Raw genomic sequence first — 20,139 nt, 5'->3', positions numbered from 1 at the left:
GCCCAGCTCTGATTGGCTGAGGTTGGCGTGGCGCCTGGTGATTGGCTGTAGCCGTGCCCCTCTGGAAGGTTCTCCGCACTGGGGTGACTGTGCTGCCATCAGCCGGTTAGGTCCAGGGAAGTCACCTGAAGGTAAATGAAGGTTTCCGCGCTCCAACCAGCACCAAAGCACTTCAGTCTCTGAAATGTAAGCCTTATGCTAATTATCCTTTAAGCTTTCTCTCAGATATTCTTTCTCTCTTGTATGTTTCTTTTAACCATGTTATGACTCACCTGCCTAGTCTTTATATTTAAATTTCACTTGCAGGCCACGTTCTTTGTGCAACTACAGCAGACAGCAAGTAATCTTTTATTTTTCCCTCCAGACTGGAAGAGAAAGATTTTCATCTGATCATACAACTTCAGAGTGTGCAACAAAGCTACCGGAACTAGCTGTAGGTAATACGCTGCATGTATCAGTCAGTATGGAGGTTAGCTTTCCAGGAAGAAAGCAAAGCGTGCTCCACCAGGCTTCCTTCCTTTCATCGAGCGTCTAAAGAACTTGCACCTGGCGATGGAGCAAGTTGTGAAGTTTTGGACGCTGCTTCTACTTCCTTCGTTCTTGAACCATAAATGAGAGATTCCAATGTAGTGAATGAGACTATGAGAAAAGTGCTCAGCCACTTAAAGAAGAGTTTCATTATTTAGCCCTGTGTACTCCAACCCTTTTGACCTATCAAGCATCTGATGGCACTTCAGCATCTAGAACCCCGTATGTAGTAAGAACTGCATTGCAAGAAGTGCATTACAGAAGCTGATCAGTCTACAAAAGGCAACATGTTCAGCATTTGAAAGGGACTATGAGCTGATGTGTTGATTATTAAGCAATGCATGTATGCTGCAAGGGCTTCCAAACTGCAAATTCAAAGGGCTATCATGATATGTCTTTAAGGATATTGTTTTATATGCTTCAGCAGATAGGCCTACTTATAATATACTAACATTAGTTTTGTTTTGTCAGCATGGCAGAAGGACTCGTGCTGCAACTTTGTAGCTTTTCGTTTATAAAGAACTTCAGAATAGTATGTGAGTAATGTAAGCCACAGTCACTTTTGTAGGTATCACCTTCAAACAGCGGGCATTTATAGTTAACGTTCTGTGCTGTTGTGTCAGCTTTGCTGATGTCAATATCTTCATTCTAATATTTCATTTTGTTACCGCATGCAATATATTCATTTTTCTGGATGTAAAATGATGTATGGCAGCTTGTTTGACAGATACATTGAATAAATTATTCAGCTTCAGCAAGCTGAATAATCAAAGCTGTTGGGTACACAACAGGTCATGTCAAGTGATATTCATGATAGTTATCAATCTCACTTTGTATTTAATCATAAGTTAATTTTAACTCAAATTTTTAAATACTAGTCCTAATCCAAAGAATATATACTTGAAAAAAAGAAAAACACAGTCCACATATCTGAAATAATTAATTTCAGGCATAAACTTCATTCTTGTATAAATAAATCACTGCTACAGCAACCTACATTCGTTATCTAGCATTATCTTCTAATAAAATTTGCTAAAATACTGAGCCATTAAAAAAAAGAAAACAAGCTCATCATTATGATAGATTTATGCATGCATATTTATGACAAAAAGTCTCACTGCCAAGTATTTGAAAATAAAAGTCTGTATTTTAGAGCTACAAATTGTTGGAGATCCATATTTCATTGGAAGCAATCAAAAATATGCAATCCTCTGTTTCAGACATGAAATACAACTAACATCAGATGTAAATGAAAGTGAAGATTTTTTAAAACTCTAATTTAACATTTAAAGACTAGTCCCTTTAAATATCTAGCAGCTTCTCAGGTCTTATTTCAAAATTCCCTGCAGAACTTCCCATAGTATTTAGAATACATAGACACCTATTTTTCTCTTTGAAATTTTGTTTTCATTAGAAAATGAATATTTTTTATTCAGAAGAAATTGAATGATATATAGTAAATGTTGCACGTAGATACCATGTGCAGATATACCTTTACCTGATACATGGTACATTCATGTGGTACAAAACGACATAGGCTTCAGCTAAATCAATTGCTGAAAAATGTATTCTCGATATTTTTCCTGGATTGGGTCTTAGGTTCAGAGGAAGACGTAAGTGTAAAAAATAGAAGTTAGTAGAATTTGTAATCAAATTAGTTTCCTAACGAGCTTTTTCCCCAACCTGAAATATCCAGATCCTCTTAATTTTATTTATTTAGCATGTTGAATTTTCTAACCCAGTTACCTACATATGTCCAGAGTTTTGGTTTTGGAATAATAATTAGTTAAGTACTAGATGGGGTCTAAAAAGATTAGGATTAAGATAATACCAATTTTTTGACATTAATATTATTGTCATGATACTCAGTCACATCATTATTCTGTATTAACACCTCCTAAATAATATTTACTAAATTATGAAAATCAGTTAAATATTTACCAGAGGACAAGTTTGATAGTAATTTATCTTAAGATTGGAAACACTTTACAGGTTCAGAAGTTTGAAAGGAGTTGATTTCAAAAGTATATATTTTCCAAAGTCTAAGATTGCTATAGATATTAAACAATCTAGGACACTTCCTACAGCTTTCATGTATAACCAGTCAGAAATGGATATCAACATGCGATGTTGAGGTTATTTGGCACCAGAATGACTGAAGGTCAGAATCAGTGATACTTTTATTGTTTTGAAATACTTGCCTCCAAACTGAGGGCTCACCAGAAATACTGAATGGATTTCTTTTGAGTCAAGCTGTTTCTCAGCCTAAAGAAGTAGAAATAACATGTGGCTTCCAACATGAAACTTCCCCATGTGAACCTTTAATGAAAGTTGCTCTACCTCGAACTAAATCTCTAATAAGAACCAAAAATTTTCATAGATACCTAAAGGAGAGCAAACTCAAAGCTCCAATAGTGAAAGACAGACCAAGAATCACAATCATTAGGTATGCCAACTAAGGCTATTTTTAAGAATAAGTCAGAATGAAAGAGTAAGTCTTCAAGCCTATTCTTGAAGAATAAGTCTTTTGTTTAGTCATATGCATGTTACAAAACTACCTTGCACAAGCTAATTTCACTTCAAATTGCCAATTAGTTATGTTAGTAGCAGAACAAACTGTTTGAACTGTAAGGAAAGAGGCCACAATATTTTTTTAAAAAAAATACTTGTGGAAGCAAAGAAACAAATTGGTGGAATGAAAGACTCTCCATTTTATAAGTTTATCCAAGAAGAAATACACAAAGGAGGAGAATAAGTCAGAAAAGAAAGGAATGCACAAGACAGAATCCCATACCAAAGACAAGATCTAGTTAGATGTACAAAGCTGAGTAAATATGAGAAAAGGACTTGATAGAAAACATAAGTGTAGCAGCACTGAGATCAGAAATTTTATATTCAAACAAGAAAATTACTAAGCATGTTTGAAAACAAAATTTCATCAATACTTTGATAAAAAAGCTTCTGTGGAAGACAATTCTAGAATGGATGGTTCTCATGCAGTAGTTACGTGTAAAAAAAAAAAAAAAACTTTTGCTGTTAAAAAGAAAAAAGATTTTTGACTAAATTTATATGGGTTCCCAGATACAGGAATCTACAGAGGACAAAAGTAGAAACTAGTTAGTAAGAGAAAATAACTTCTGATTAACAATTTCCTCCTGAATACTTGTTCTCTAAGGAATATGAGAAAAAAAACATGTTGTTTATCATTAAGGCTTAAGAATACTTTAGTAAAGGAAAGAGACTCAAAAAAATCATATTAAGGAATGAACACAAAACATTATAACAAGTCAACTTGCTTTGCATCAGGATTAATTTCAAGTCAACTTTGCTTTGCTGAGGTTGCTGCTTAAAACCAACCACAATCAGTTTGAAAAACTAATGCCCTATCATGTCCTTGAAGCATGGAAACAGCTTTCACTGATGTAAATGTGAGGCATTTATTGATTAAGAACTTACTTGGAATTTGTTCAGAGATGTACTCAACTGAGGCCCACATTAGCCAATGCATATTTCCACAAGTACCCTTAATTGCATGGCCACAGAACAACCAAGGTTTTACAGCAGGCAATACTTTTCACATTCTCTTTGAAATCCTCTAATTGTAAAACCAAGAATCTAAAATCATGACACTAGAAGAGTATAAAAGAAATGCGACTCTTAACCTATTTGTTAGGTCACTTATACAAAGGAATGGGACAACTCTCACTGGTAAGCCTGGAAATGCTCACCAAATGCCCGTAACATTTTTAACCCAGGGAAAAGAAAAATGAAATTTTGTGGGCTTTCAATTACAATATAAAAACATTTTTAGTAAGTAGGATTACTGCAGATCTGCACTAGTCTCACAAGATTTGCCCCATAGTTCATAAGCTTTATGGGTTCATGAGACAAATACATATTAAGTGACATTTATAAAGCAATTAATGAATTGAGATACAAGATAACTAATTTATCTGATTGTACTTGTTATACAAATGTCAACAAAAATCTATCAAAGTCAATGACAGCAGCACAGAAGAAACACTAGCCCAGTAGCATGTTTGATAGTAAATAATGATCACAACATTACTGTGTTTCTTGCTGAACTTAAAGGATAAAATAATTGAATTTCCCTGGGAGTGAGTTTTTGTTTTTTGTTTTTTTCCCTTCCGACAGTATGTTCTCCCGGTTTCCTGGCTTAAGGTAAATCAGTATTTAAGAAAAATCATATACATTATGATTCAGTGTTGAGACGATATTGTAGAAATTCAAAAGAAGGATAAGAAATCTTATAAATCATTAGGAAAAAATGAGATAATTTTTACTGATGAAGAATTCATAAATATTAATACTCTTAATAAACATCTTGAAATGTTGTATCATATATTTTATAGTCTTTGAGGTTTGTAGCATTTTGATTGGAGCACTAGTGTGGTACCTCGAATAGCTCAGAAAACCATTTTGGTGGGGAAATTCAGCCAGAGCATGAGACTAAATCTGTTCTGAAATAAAACCTCTGAACTTCATATGACATAGATGGTACAGGGGTGAGGACATTGGCACTAAATGCTTCAAACTGATGATATGTGCTTGCTTTGCTAAATTACTTGTGTAGACAAAGCTTTGATAGGTTATCGTGACAGCAAAACTTAGCGAAAAATGAACAAAAGGTATTTTTTATGAATACCTCAAGGATAGGCTTATGTTGCTGATGTGGCTCCCCTCCTCTGTTAATTCAAAGTCTAAATTGTAGACTACAACAGTAGAAATAGGAAAGGATCACATTAATACAAACAGTAAAACTCACTGCAGTTGGGAATGTTAAACTTATGTGACCTTGGATTAATTTGTGAAAGTGATGAGGTATATCAGAATGAAAAAAAAAAAAAAAAAAACTAATCGTGATTTATATAAATAATTATATAAGTTTATGTAACTTTAACTGGATTTCTGAGTTTCCTTTACAAAATTTTACTGCTTCTGATTTAGAGGGCTTCACTTACTATTTTTTTTCATATGGGATTTTCAAAACTTATTTTTTCTTATGAACATAGAGTTAGGCTACACACAATGGATGTTAACACCTTGACCTGTAGTAAGCTGTATGCAAAAGATACTTCTGCTCTTGACTTATCCCAGATATGTGGTAATTCAATGAAGTCTTCAAATTCCACATAATCCCAAGATCTATGAGGGATACATCCATGAAGAAACAGTAAAATAAACCTCACTTAATATTCTTCTCCAAGTTTTGTTTGTGATATCAGTTAGTTCTTATATTTTTTAACATTATTGTCCTTTCACAATTTCTATGATTTGCAAACTAAGTAAGAGAATATCCCTTGGTGTGAATATTTCATGACAAATATATAGCCGCAAACAGAAATGCCATCTCAAGCTATAACCAATGATGCTGACAATAAAAACGTCTGGCTTGTTACCTCTGTCTGGACTAGCTCCTATCAGGGGCATGTAGGAATTTATTTTGTGGCAAAATGTTTAGTAGCAGACAGCAGGTAAGGCTACATAAATAAAATGGATGCTGCACAGAGTTTTGTGATCCAGGTTGTTACGAAGTGATTGGGTAGATGCTGATGCCACTAGGCCAGGAATGGGCACCAGTACGATGATAGCAGGATGCCTGCCCTGTCTGTTGGGGTGTTCCCTTGGCAGAAAATGCAAGCACCTTGAGCCTCCATCCCAGCCCTGCTAACCACAGAGGGAGATGTGACCCTTATGGTATGGTTGGAAAAACTAATGTGAATTATTGTCCTGCTCAAGCTATAATGATCAAGCACAGGACTGCCTAGCAGGTACCCTAGATAGTCCTGGTTACATCATTTGTTTATCTTACTATTTTTGTTCCATTTCTTGAAAATCCTTTTCACTTCCCTCAATCTTTTCTCTGACCTAGTACCCTCCCCAATAAATCCAAATGTTCTTTCCCCCATTGGTCCCAAATATGCTACATCTCTCCCAAATTTGGTATTTCTGCTCTAGCAAATCTCAGCCTTTTAGGGTATTACTGACAGGATTGCCTAGGCGCTGGTGGCCTTGGAGGATGCTGCACTCCCTGAGGTCCCCTCTAATTCTCTAGGAGGTTTGTCAATTTCTCACATGCTTCACCTGTAACCACCTGTGAGATGCAGACACCCCTTATGGAGCTATTTGTAAATGTGTCAGCTTCTCCCTGGTATCTGTCATATCCAGCAATTTCTCATGTCCTGTCCAGCAACTTCCCATGGCCTATTAATTTGCTTCACTTAAAGGCAAGGACTCATCAGGGCCAAGCCATTTGTCAGTAAAGCCTAATACAGGTGTGAACTGCAAAGAACAAAAAAAATGACATGAACTCACTGTTGAAGCCCTATTTAGGTCACAGAGCCAAGAGTTTCTAACTTTGCTGTTGTTAGTGGCAGAAAGACTTTGGATCAAAGTGACAATGTTATTAATAGCAAATATATTTACAGCTTTGAAGCATTATTCTTCCTTTTGAACATATTATTTATCACCATACAGTGTAGTCTAGTGATATTTGGGCAGTTCTGAATAAACTTTTATCAGGTACGAGAAGAATCACCACAGATGCCTAGAATATTAGGCTAAGTATATCAAAAACAATGTATACTTTAGACAAAGAGAAGAATCATGCTAACTTGGCTGTGCTATTTTGTTGTTCGTTTCTTTGTTTTCTAGAGGTAGCTAAGCTATTTCTCCATTGCAGTATTTTGCATTATAATAGCATTCTTTCTACTTTTTCAGTGAATTCACTAATTTTGTATAGTCATTAAAATGCCATAATTGTGTAGATATTGGCCCTGTTTTTCTTCTTTTTCAGAACTGCATGTACTAGTAATGACAGAATCAGGAGCCTTTTGGTAAAACAGACCTTTATATTCTAAGTTAAAGAAATATGGTGTATAAGACATGTCTAACTGGTGAATTCAATCTGCCGGCTCCCACCAGACCAGCTTTGTTACATCTCTGTCACTGCAAGTATGGCCTCATTTCTGAGCCATGTACTGATTCACGCAGAAATTTTTTGAAGAAGTAAATGTTCACATAGCAGGTATACAGGATAATGTGTTATACTAAAGGATTTATTCTTCAAAACCATTTTCCTTGGACGTTAATCTATTTAGCATGTATGCTGGATGCATAAGCTGAAGCACCATAATACAATGATGCTTTAAGTCTCTAAGATAATCTGCAGTCTGATCAGAATGAATCCATATTGTCAGCTGCTGAAGATCTCACATCCAACATTTTTGTCTTCAGATATATTTGAATTTAACAGATTTAAATTTCTTTGAGTAGGAGTCTTGGAAGAACTGATACTGTAGTAGAGGCCATATAAAAATGAAACAATATTATTTATTTACACTTCAACAAAATATTTTAAATATGTATATAGTATTCATATGCATTTAGGTGGCTTTTTAATTCAAGTGCAGCAGAAGGAGCTAAAGCATATAATCTGTGCTTCAGTCAAGAGGTGTTTTGCCTTTTTCCAGAGAGGTGCAGAAGGCATTCTGTCCGCCTTTTTGTAAGTTCTCCGAAAGCTTGTGCTGAGACACTGTGGTCATCCAGGATTTCCAGGGCTGTGCCTGAAAGCTGCAGTTGAGTATATACTTAGGCAAGTTTCTTCTTTTTTGTATTTGACTGCAGATTTTTAATACATTTCAGATGAGTGTATATTAAAAGGAAATAAGACCTTCACTGAGATTGTGATACAAGACTCCCGTCAGTTGGACTCTTCCATTAACTTTCATGGCCTTTGGATCAGGCTCATTTTTTAATCATATGAGTAACAGAATTAGGTGTTTTTAGATATCAGTGATTGTTGTCGCTACCTTCCAAGTCTACACTCAACTTTAGGAGGGAATGTATAAAAGTATTTAATGAAGGGAGAACACCCCTAACCCTGCTCTAAAACATTATAATTTTTTTCCTGACTTCCAGATTAAAACAAAATGAATAACAATTGTTCTAAAATTGTTTGTTGTTGCTTAGAAATCTAGCATTTCCTTACAGTATATACAGTCTTATAAAATGATAAATGCTTGTATCTCCTATTTTTCCCAAGTGTGAAAATTATTGGAATTCAATTAAAATATTAAGTAGGACTAATGTAATATGCTTTTTAATATGCCAATGCTTTAATTAATGTTTTGTGTCAAATACAAGTGATATGCAGCCACATAGTAAAACTTGAATATTGTACATGTACCTGATTATCTCATTATCCAGGCTGCTCCTAGACAGCTATTTAGAAATAGTTTTGCAGCCTTTCATTTTTGTTCAAATGCATGTAAAGTCAGAGTTTATTTTCGTGTGTAGAACTGCCATTGCATTCTGCTATACAGTCTTTTTTTCACCACACAACATAATGATGTAATCCATTTTGTTTTCTGTTTTTCAAGCAGTACGGTCATCCAAGACACGCACTATATCTTCCTGGAATTTTAATCTCCTTAATTCTTTATGAGTAATATGTGTTTAAGGCCTACTTTCCAAACTCATATTTTAAACAACAAACATTTACCAGCCTGACCCATGAGGTATCTTACAGCAGTAGGTCATTTACAATGATGGAGATTAGGATTCCTCATGAGAAAAAGTTCTCTCACAACTATATAAGAAAAATATTAGATTAATGTCAAAAGTTCTGAATTCCAATTGTGTAAATGTGTTTTTAAGAAGGATATAAGTGATGTTAAGAAAAGGTTGGATTTAGAATACAAATTTCTCAATCATTCTTAAATGAATGCAACATAAACATATGGCATAATCCCATACTAGTAATTTTGTTGCATAACAGAAAACAATATTTAATAACTTTCTGAGAAGTATCACCTTTCCTTAACGTTTCCTCAGCATAGATCATGCATTTTCTTTCAAATCCTAAGACAGAGTTAGATAACTCCTAGTTAATGTTTTTCCTAACAGTTTTAAATTAAGAGTTTGTTTAGCTGTTGACAGACAACTTTCTTAACCTAGAATACACATCACTGCTATGTGTATACTTACAAGCATAACAAAGATGGGACATCCAAGCACAGAATTCCTCATTATGAAAATAACAGTTACTGACACCAAAAACATATACTCAATGATTATGTTCAGCAGTGTATCCAATGTACAGGATAAGATGAATTCCTCTAACTGCCAATGCAATTAGTTATGGACCCACTTTTAAATGTTCTACCAACCATATACCACAGAAACAACTTAACAATATTAAAAAAGTTATTCCTCCTATGACTTTGCAATTAAAATAACAATATATTAAATTTTCAATATTAATTAAAATTGCAATGCAAATACAAAATTAAAGTAATTAAACTATGACAACTAAAATGAATATAGAGTCCTGAAATGTAGATGTGTTTGACATACAAATACTCTAAAGATAGAACATTTTTACTGTGATTCAAATGACACATTTAAGTAGTTCTACTAATAGCCTTGTAAATGAATTCTTGTTTAACAACCTAAACTTCTAGATTTCTACCACTTACTGTTGCAACACAGTATTCCTCCAAGGGCTCTAAATGAGCCTGGAAACAAGGTAACTCTGCTACTAGAAAACTGTTCAATTTCCTATTAAAATTAAGTATTGGACAAAATTGGGGATAGCCACTGTTGTATTTATTTTTATCTATATTAGACATAGTCTTTAAAATATCATACAAGTGAACTAACTTTCATGTTTGGCAAATAAAGATAACAAATACAGAGATGAGGTTGGCATGTGGTAAACAAAGCATCTTGCCTACTACTATTTGCATACTTTTATATTCTTTTTGGTATAGATATTTTATTCCTCACATGTGTTATTCTTACTCTAAGTACATTGTGGTAGAATAAAAAAAAAAAAAATCAAATTTGACAAATGTAATATATCTTATCCATTCCCTTTACTCCAGAACTTCATCATTACTGGGAAATCAGTATAGTAAGCAGTATAGTGGTATGGCACACATTAAGTAATCTGTATTATTGAATCAGTGAGCTGTCTGCATGAGCTGCACTTTGTGAAGGTTGATACTTTTAAACTATTGCTATATAAGAACTCTCTTTGGATAAAATGGACATGTACATGGCTAATATTTGATCCTTATCACTTGTGAAAATTCTTAGAGATTTTGGAGGAGGTCATGAAAGCTTATTTGGTGAATTTTTCTCTTTTTAAGAGAACAAGCATGTTTAATGACATGATATTTAAAATTTGTTCCACAAAAAAGGTAAAAAATATGATTTCTTTTATCTTAGAAAAAAAATTCAGTACTTTAATCCTGTATAGCCAACTACTGATGATATTTTCAGAGGCACAGGGAGTAGCTGGTCACTTACCTTTTTTTGAAAATTTTAAATGTCAAATTTAGATTAAAAAAATAAATTTTTAAAACACTATCTCTTTATCTTATGCATATGTAGACAATAAAACAAATCACATATAATTTAAAAATATTGTTGAATAAACAGATAAGAAGTAAAATGTGAATGAAGGTTGTGCTTACCCCTGTAAATACACATGAAAGAAGAATCAACTACCTTGATTTGGACAACTTCCCAACCAATATCTAAACTAATACCATCATCTAAAAGTGATGAGGCAGATCTTGGTCTCTTTTATATTAGTGAAAAATACATATAAATGAATAAATAAAGATGCCTATATATTTATCAAGGATTTAAAGTATGGTGGATAGATTTTACTGCATTTCATTTCAGTTGTAAGCTATTGGAAAATATGTTAAGAACACTTCTGATTGCATCTTATTTATTACTCATCTGGCTATTTAGAATGAAGAAAGTAAACTTTTAATATTTCAGCTTCTGTTGAACCCCTGATAGCATCATACTAATTTCCTAATACATTCACATTGAAACTTTTTTATTTGTAGCAAGGCATGAAAATGAGCATACAATTTGGATAGCAGATGGAGATACAAGTATCTTCTACTAAATCTATAAGGAAAACCTTTAAAACTTTGGCTAATAGTACTTCTTTAATTGGAACTTGCCTGTAATTCACAGCAACTGCTCTACATGTCAGAAAGAGATCCATTTTCAAAAACTGACATCTCTCTATGAGATTCATCTTTGAAATGCCAGCATGCAGCAAAAAGGACTGCAAGAAATTTCCTTTGGAAGTCTATTAAGGAGAGGTTTCTGCATGATTTTTGTAGTGCAGAACAAAAATAGACTTTAGAATGGAGCTAACAGCTTTTTTACACAAGCTATTTTCATTTTTATAGTAACTATATGAAATTTACTTCTTCTGGTATATTCCACTTTAGACTTTATGTGATGTTTTGGGCTATTTCTTATTTTTCATCAGACAGATTCTGTGTCCTGATCTTGTTCACAAACTGAAACTGACTGATCAAATCTCATAAACCTATTTAAACTGCATGTCTCTGCCAAATCATCAGGTCTCAACATCCAACAAGACAGGAATAAATTTTTCATTACAAACAAAAAGTCATTAATCCATTTGCATTTGCATGAGAAAATTAAAGTCATATCATATGATAAATTGTATAGAGATGTGATAATCTGCGTAAAAGTGAAGAGTAGCCTCTTAGTTTTAGTCACCCATTTAAATTAGTAAATAGATACTTTATCATTGCAAGGGAGTTGGAAGTTTAGAAAACTGAACCATTTACATGAATGGAGCCCTTTTAATATTACTAGAACGTATTATCAAGGAATATTTGTATGAATCCTCATATTAATTTAGTATTTCTTTTATTTCCAAATGAGAAAGCACATATAACTCTGATTTCTCTTAAAAAAACTTTAAAGATATTTTGTAATTCTTAAGTGTGTATATCTCCATTTATTCCAATTCTGCAATTTGAGTTGGATGTTGGACTATCTTAGCTTCAAAATGCAATAATTATAGCTATATGAAGGGGGGGGGAAAGAAAAAAAAGATAATTTTCTGTTTTCAAAAGATCTTCTTTAAATTACCAAAAGCTTACATTCTGGCCATATTCCCAGTTTTGAATCTTCCCTTGTAGGTCTGGTGCTTTATGCAAATCTAAGAGTAGTTTAAATTTTCTACTCATTTGACAAAGGCTAATTCAATGTAAACATCAGTCTGGTGCAAGTTAAAATACTGTACTGTTGCTAAAACATTATTATGAAGGTACTGTAATCTTTTTCCAGCTGCAAATGCTCAATAAAAATGCAATAACAGGCAGAACTTCTAGCAGTATTAGCAGAAGATCGTTAACAGTAACATGAACACTTTTCCACCTGGTGGTGGATTTCATCTATGACCAATTGCAATCAGATCCTGTAGTTTCATATCAGATATCTAATGGTATAATATACAGCACACTACCTTAGAATTTGGTAGTCTGTTCTTTTCAAAGTCCTTACATTTTCTAAGATTCACAGTTGCCACTCATTCAGAATTAAAATCTTCTTTACTTTTATTCTATGATTCCTATAATATTCATTTTATCTACTGTTATTTACATAAGTAAATTTACTCAATGTAACGTGAAAGTCTGATGCAGGAAATGTAATTTTTCTCCAGATTACATGAGCTGAATAGTTCTGTTGAAGTCAATAGAGTTACAGAGGTGTGAAAAGAGCCAGATGAGAATTAGAACCTTACTCACTATGAAAAAGTGTTGTTTTTTATACATTAAAATATTATGGTTAAGTTTTTAAAAATGGTTTAGGCTGCCAAGTTGCAATTCACTTGGGATTTGGGTCCTAATATTGTCCACAGTGCTTTTACAATCCTTAATCTAAGTCTGCATTCACAGTAGAAAAAAAGTGGCAAAATATCTAACTATGTAATTATAAACTAACAAAACAGACTCTGTGAATTCTGGTTGGTGAAGTAAGGAGGAAAAAATTCTCATGCTATTTTATGACAATATGTTCTCCAAGAAATAAAGAGCACTCCTGTGAAATACTGGGAAAAAGATTTCTGCAGCAACTGAGGTGTCACCACTGGACAGGAGTGTACACCATTTTATAGCATTAAACTGCAGCTCATCTGCATATTATGATCAATCAGAGCTTTGAAATCAAAAACTAATTAAATTGTTTGCTTTCTTCCTCTTTTCCACCCCTCCTCTAGACTGCAGAGTCATTGTTCTGTTCCCTGAACTGGTTTTCTAGACCTATTTGTTTGCTGGTAATCTCCTCCACTGTAAAATCAAGGTTGTTAAATATGTTCTCTGGGTAAGCGTTGATACTTTTATAAAAATATCTGCCATAATTTCCTGTATTACCTCAGGGATCTGCACCATCCTTTTTTAGTTTTCTTTCTAAAGCATTTCAACAAGAGATGTTCAAAGCATTCAAGCTGTCTTTTCATATCATTCACTTGATCAGCCTTTTTTCATTATATCATGTGAAAAATTCTATCCAAATGGAACCAGGCTCAGCATTTAAAGCAATTTTTGGTCAGGCCTATTACCTGTACATGCATCATACGTGAAGTATGGCTATCATATACATATCATAAGGCTATCATATACAAAGAATCAAAAACTCCTTTGAGAATATATCCCATCAGTTACTTATCTTCCACTGAAAATGAAGATATGCAAAGTAGTATTAAACTCTCTTTTATGAATTTTCTACCAGTTATTATATCATTGAGGTGAATGATATGTAAACTGATAACTGATTATGAGTAATGATCACATTTTCTAAAGGGGTCAACACCTAGTATTTTCCATTTTTCTCAGAAAAAGTTATGGAAAGTTGAGCGTTTCTGAAAGTATTTATATTTTCTTGGTGTCTTTTCCATTATGCAGACCAGGAGCATATCTCATCTCCCAGATCTGTATACATATTTAAACTTCACTCTGTCTCTGGAACTCAGTTTCTTTACTCAGTGTTTTACTTAGTGATGTAGATGCTTGCCCTAATTGCCATCTTCAGTAGTTGTATTTTAACTAGCCTGAAATCTTGTACAAGAGTACAAGACCCTTTGTGTGTTAGGAGTACAACTAACAGCGTTTACAAAATGCATATTCTTACTGCACTCTAGTTTAGAAATGCACCAAGCCACGTGTACAAGTCAAAGTTTGTTTGTGTATGCAGCAGATATCCTTATATGTGACCTGACCGTGTGCAAATTGTCCTGCTATTCCTTTTGTATTTATATATTCGTCAATGCCCTACAGTATTTATAAGAGTATCTTGACTGCATACACCTTGTCAGCTTGCAGAGAAATGAAATACAGTTCCCTGCAGCGATGGCTTTGAGAGTGTCTTTGAGATTCTGCAGGAAAATTAGTGGCATTGCTCTACTTGAAGTACGGTTTGTACTGTGTTGATTTGGAAGATTAGTAACCAACTCTTGGCTTGAAAGGGAGCTTCTATTTAGATTAAGTATCATAGACTGCACATTTTATTGTAAAGGTAAATCTTACCTGTAAGAACATAAATCTTTGTGCCTTCTTTCTATTTTCAGTGTTACTGCATTCAGTGTTACTGAATACTAATTTCAATAGTGTTTTTGAGCCCATTCTTTTTCTCAGATGAAGGAAGAGAGGCAGTTGGCTGCTAAATATCCCATGGTATACTTTTTTTTTTCCTTTACTTGTTCCATGTATTTAGTAATAGTATAAGACTTAAAAACAGGAAGTTGAACCACGGATTGAATGTGATGGACATCTGAGATGGGATTCTTCCCCCTAATTTCAAACACCTATGTTTCACACATCTACGTCTTGTCTAGTTTCTCTTGCATTTTCTAGTCAAAGGGGAGAAAAAACACTTTCAGGGTCAGTGCACCTGATCTGTTTTGTAAGTCTGCTTTACATTGAGATGAATTGTAGTTATTTCTCTCCACTTGCTAAAGAAAGATATTAACCTGATCTAATGAAGAAAAAATACAGTACAAAGCAAACCTTTTCCACTTCTGAGTAAGCAAACATGTAAGACCTAGGCATTTGCTTTTCTATGGACTTAATTCTGAAAATAAAATTATAGGATCTATATTGGATTTGGTGAAATGGATGTAGCTGTGTGTAGAAAGACTGAAATGGTGAAGGAATGTAAAGGAATGGAGTTAACAAATGTTAACCTACAAAGCACACTGTTAAAAAATTTTGGGAAACATCATTATGTGTTTACATTTCTGCATAGCAAGCATTTCCACATCATGAAAAGCAATTGCATTTGTCACAGTGTTCACAATGCAACGAACCATGCGTATAAACATCTGCCCTGTGCTAGAGTGGCAGTGAATATTATGGTTAATGGCTTTTTGTCTTAAACAAAAAATCCAGAAGACAAACTGCTTTAAGTGTGCATAGTGACAACAAAGTCAATTATCCTCCATGTTTTATTTCCAGAAGAAAGTTTTATTTCCAGAAGTCCTGTAGCAGGACTCTTCTTCTTTTTTTTTCTCTCTCTCTCTTTCTTTCTTTTCTTTCTTTTTTTTTTTTTTTGACATTACCTCTTTTTTTTTTCTTACTGTTTTGAAAGTATGCAGCAAATAAAGTTTAAAAAACTTCAAAGTCCAAAGTAGAAATGGTGCACTACTTTGTTCTTATTCATGCTCTTTTCTCTATCTTTGCTCTTGGAGGAGCTACTTTCTACTACAGAAATGCAGAAATGATTCTGAAGTCAAAACAATAGATTCTGGATTCGTTACCATATTTAACTCTGTACATCAGCATGACTGAAAAATAATATTTGTCCTAAATTTCTAACTTTTCCTGGAAAACTTTTAGTTTTAACATTTGGGGTTGATGAAAGCAAGAGATAAAGACAGCAAGACACCGTGCTGTTGAGGCTTACAAAGCTGAAAAGAATGATTATGTTTTATGCAGCGGATTCACACCTCTTGAAAATAGCACAAGTGGCATGCCAACTTGCTTTAGACATATACAGTGTGTTTATAACTGAGGTAGCAACCTTTGACTTCTGAAGTCAGTGAAGAGAAATAAATACTTTGCATTTGTGATTTTTCTGAGTTATTGTCAGGTCAACATCTATTTTCTGAGGAGAAGTTTTTAGAAATGAGCTTCTCAATTGACCACAAAGAGAACATAGATTTAGTGGTTCAAATATATGCATATATATTAAAGACGCCCACACTTAAACAGATTAATCTTACACTTGGCATATGCTTGCCCAAGCTTTCTATAATAACAATGATGAAATATATGGATTTTCAAAGAGTCAGCAAAACTAGGATTATGTGATTTTCATAAAATCTTTGGAAGGGATGACCACCTTCAGTAACGCTAAACAGTAGCCTACATTCTAGGATTCTAGGATGTAGTAGATGTCAGTTATTAGCTCTTCTATTCCTCCATCAGTTATACCATTTTAACGTGATTGAAATTAAGAGGGTTGCACTGGCGTAACGGAGGAGGATTTGAATACTAAACTACTACTTATTGACTTACAGTGTGTCACTCATTCTAATATTTTTATCTTTTATATTTCTTTTCCTGCTATGACAAAAGAAAGGAAGAAAATATTTGGCTGGGAGGAAACTGTTTGTTCAATAGGTTGTATTGATTTTTGGATCAAAAGCCAGTAGTTAAGAAAAGAGACGATTCTGTTACTGGCACCTGATGTTTTATACTTAGAAGTCATTCAACAGATTATCAAACAATATGAAAACTGTGAAACCCATTGAAATAAACCATTAATTGCCTTCTGAATTTTGGTCCTATTTCTGCAGACTGTACTGTTGCTTCCTAACTACAGCAATTGAAGCTAACATTAGAGCTTACTTCAAAATGAGGAAATAAGTCTGCAGTTAATTTAGGCTTTCCTAATGTAGTAAACAGGAAATGTGTGTCTCAGTTATGAAATCCTGGAAATATATATGCACTGTTACTAGAATACTGAAAAATTGCTGCATGTGGTAGGTAAGTAGTTTCAAAGAAAATGTGTATTGTAAAATCCTATTCATGTGACAACTTTTCTCATGAACACTAAAATGATTAGATGGCTTAAACATGCATTATACCTGTGGAAATGTTTAGACAAAAACCTTCATCAAAACCAACATCAAAAGTTCTTCCCTTGTGTAATTGCAGACTACAGCTCTTTTGAATCATTTATGTTTAGTCATGTTCATTAGATGCATGAAGGATCAGCACCAAATCTACATAAGATTTCTACACCTCCATATAACATTAACTGGCCATTTTATTTTCTTCAAAACGATGACACCATTGCTATATTTTTTCAATATTTTAATATTTTGATACTACTATTTTGATAATACTATTTAGTGCATTTGGTGGGTTCTTGTTTGTATTGCCCACTGTTTTTGTTTCTCGTGTAAGTTTTACTCCTAGTATCTCTCATCACTCTTTCTATTCTGCAGAAGACCAGCCATCCTCTTTTTTTTTTTCTTTTGATGTATAGTAATGTGTATATATTGAAGTTGCCATAGCCTCCCTTCAGATTTGTTAGGATGCAATAAATTTGGATGCTTGAGCCCAATACTATTCCAGTCGGAATACTTTTATTGCATGTATGACTATGAGCTTGCATTAGATCTGTCTTTTTCCTATGACAAAGAGGATATTTTTAAAAAGGAATGTTTGGGTTACAATGATATTGCCTAACTCTAGTCACCAGGACTAAACACCTTCTACAAGGGCTAACTACCCTTGCTTTCCAGCCTTTCAAAGAAGAAAAATAAACTTCTACAGAGAGAAATTTAAAGTACTTTTATTAGGCTGTGTCTCTGAGTGATTCATTAGAAAGGACTTTTTCCCTCTCTTTATTAACCTTATTATCTCTCTTCACTAGAGAACTTCAAATGTATAATCTAAGTAAGGTCTATAAAGGCAAGGCAGATGCACTTTATCTCTCCTCTCCCAGTGTGCCTACAAAGTTATGGATTTGTATGAATTAAAACATATTTTTGTGCTGAAAATATATTTTTAATATCAAAATTGGTATTAGAACCAGTGGAAGTTCACTCTGTAGAGAGCTGTCGGATGATTTGCTTTATGTTTACCTGTAATTACAATGTTACAGTTCTATTCAAACAGCAGCATCTCTGTATATTTCATGTATCCAGTATAATAATTTATACCTGTATAATAATTAATAGATTATTGACTATGACAAAGCGTAAGAAATACTTTCGCAAGAGTTTCCTATCTAGGGCATCAGCCCTTTAAAAGGACAGACATGTCAAAACCGTTGAGTAAGATAGCATTACTCCTGTATGTTCCAGTAAGTACTATAATATGACAGACATACTGATAGTCATTTATTTCCAGGATAAGCATCAAATATTTCTGTCTTATTTGTCCCTTTGCTTCTCATAAAGCTGACTTAATTGGCTCCATGGAGGTTCTTTAAATTCAGGTAGTGTCCAGGTGATATAAAATCTATGTCTCTATGCAACCCAATTTTGACGTATCCATCCTAAGCTCATCATAAAGAGTGTATCAGTTGCATGCTGAAGCAAATATTTGGTTATTGTAACAGACAAAATAGGGACTGGTATCAACAAATGTTGTATCACCTACTTTATTTATCATTTAAACTTCATTTTAAAATATGACTGCTGGAATAATAATAATAAATGAAATGATTTACATATAGGATGAAATAAACTTCAAGAAAAAAACAAAAGTATCACCTATTGCTTCAAAAAAAAAAAAAACAACTTGGCACTGAATGAATCTTAAGGAATAAAATTCAATTTAAGAGGTTATTTTATTTTTGGTATGAATTAGTGAATCTACAGTAATTCTGTAGTTGCTATAAGATACACTGTTCAGTTTCAGAGGATATTTACAACAAAATTTTGATATTATGTATTGATTAATACAACATTTTCAAAATCCATATTGCAACTACAAGTGTCTCCTTCTAGACCCCTCTTTGAGTAAATAATCTCTATTTCACAATTGTGTGTAGAAAAAAGACAGACTTAGGATCTGCTGTGAGATCAGAGAGCTGTAAGATGGTGGAGTCTGTGAAATATGCCCCAATCCAGATCTTTCTCACAATGAGAGAAACTTTTCTCCTAGTTTAAATTTTGGATCCATAACAAGGGAGTTCTCTAAATCCTGTGAAAAGGCAGCTGAAAAGCATAAACACAACACAGAAACTTGTAAGCACAGCTGCCACCATGTCAGTGAGATTCCTACAGATGCAAATGTGAAATTCAATTTTGTGCAGAGGAACAGTCACAGGGGCAGCAATTTTATTGCATGAAAGAAGCAAGTATTTGGAGAGTACATTTAGTTTGCTAAGATAAGAAGTCTCACATAAACTGCAGGCGGAAGTATTTTTCTTCACAAAAATCTCTAGTGTGTTATTCTACTTGAAAAGGAAGTGAATGAAAGAAATTATTCTAACTCTGCTCACTGAGGCATGGTATTTTGAAAGATTCATGTAGATGTTAAACTGTACATGAACAATTAAGGAAGAAAATGTGCAGATGTGCCAGGGCTTCAGATTTTTCTCTCTCATAGCTTTTCAAATCAGTCAGAAAATTGTCTCTCTGTTTCTGGCAGTAAGTACAGTATGTTACTCTGTGGCAGCAATTGCTCACTGAAGGCTTTGGTGGTTGATACTGTTTAACCAAGCTCAGAATTAGAGTCAGTTCATTACAGGATGTATGTCAGTCCAGTGATGTGGAAAATTGTG

Source organism: Rhea pennata, chromosome 1 (assembly GCF_028389875.1).
Source record: "Rhea pennata isolate bPtePen1 chromosome 1, bPtePen1.pri, whole genome shotgun sequence".
Taxonomy (NCBI): Eukaryota; Metazoa; Chordata; class Aves; order Rheiformes; family Rheidae; genus Rhea; species Rhea pennata.
The sequence above is the reverse complement of the archived record's forward strand: the minus strand, read 5'-3'. Positions refer to the sequence as shown.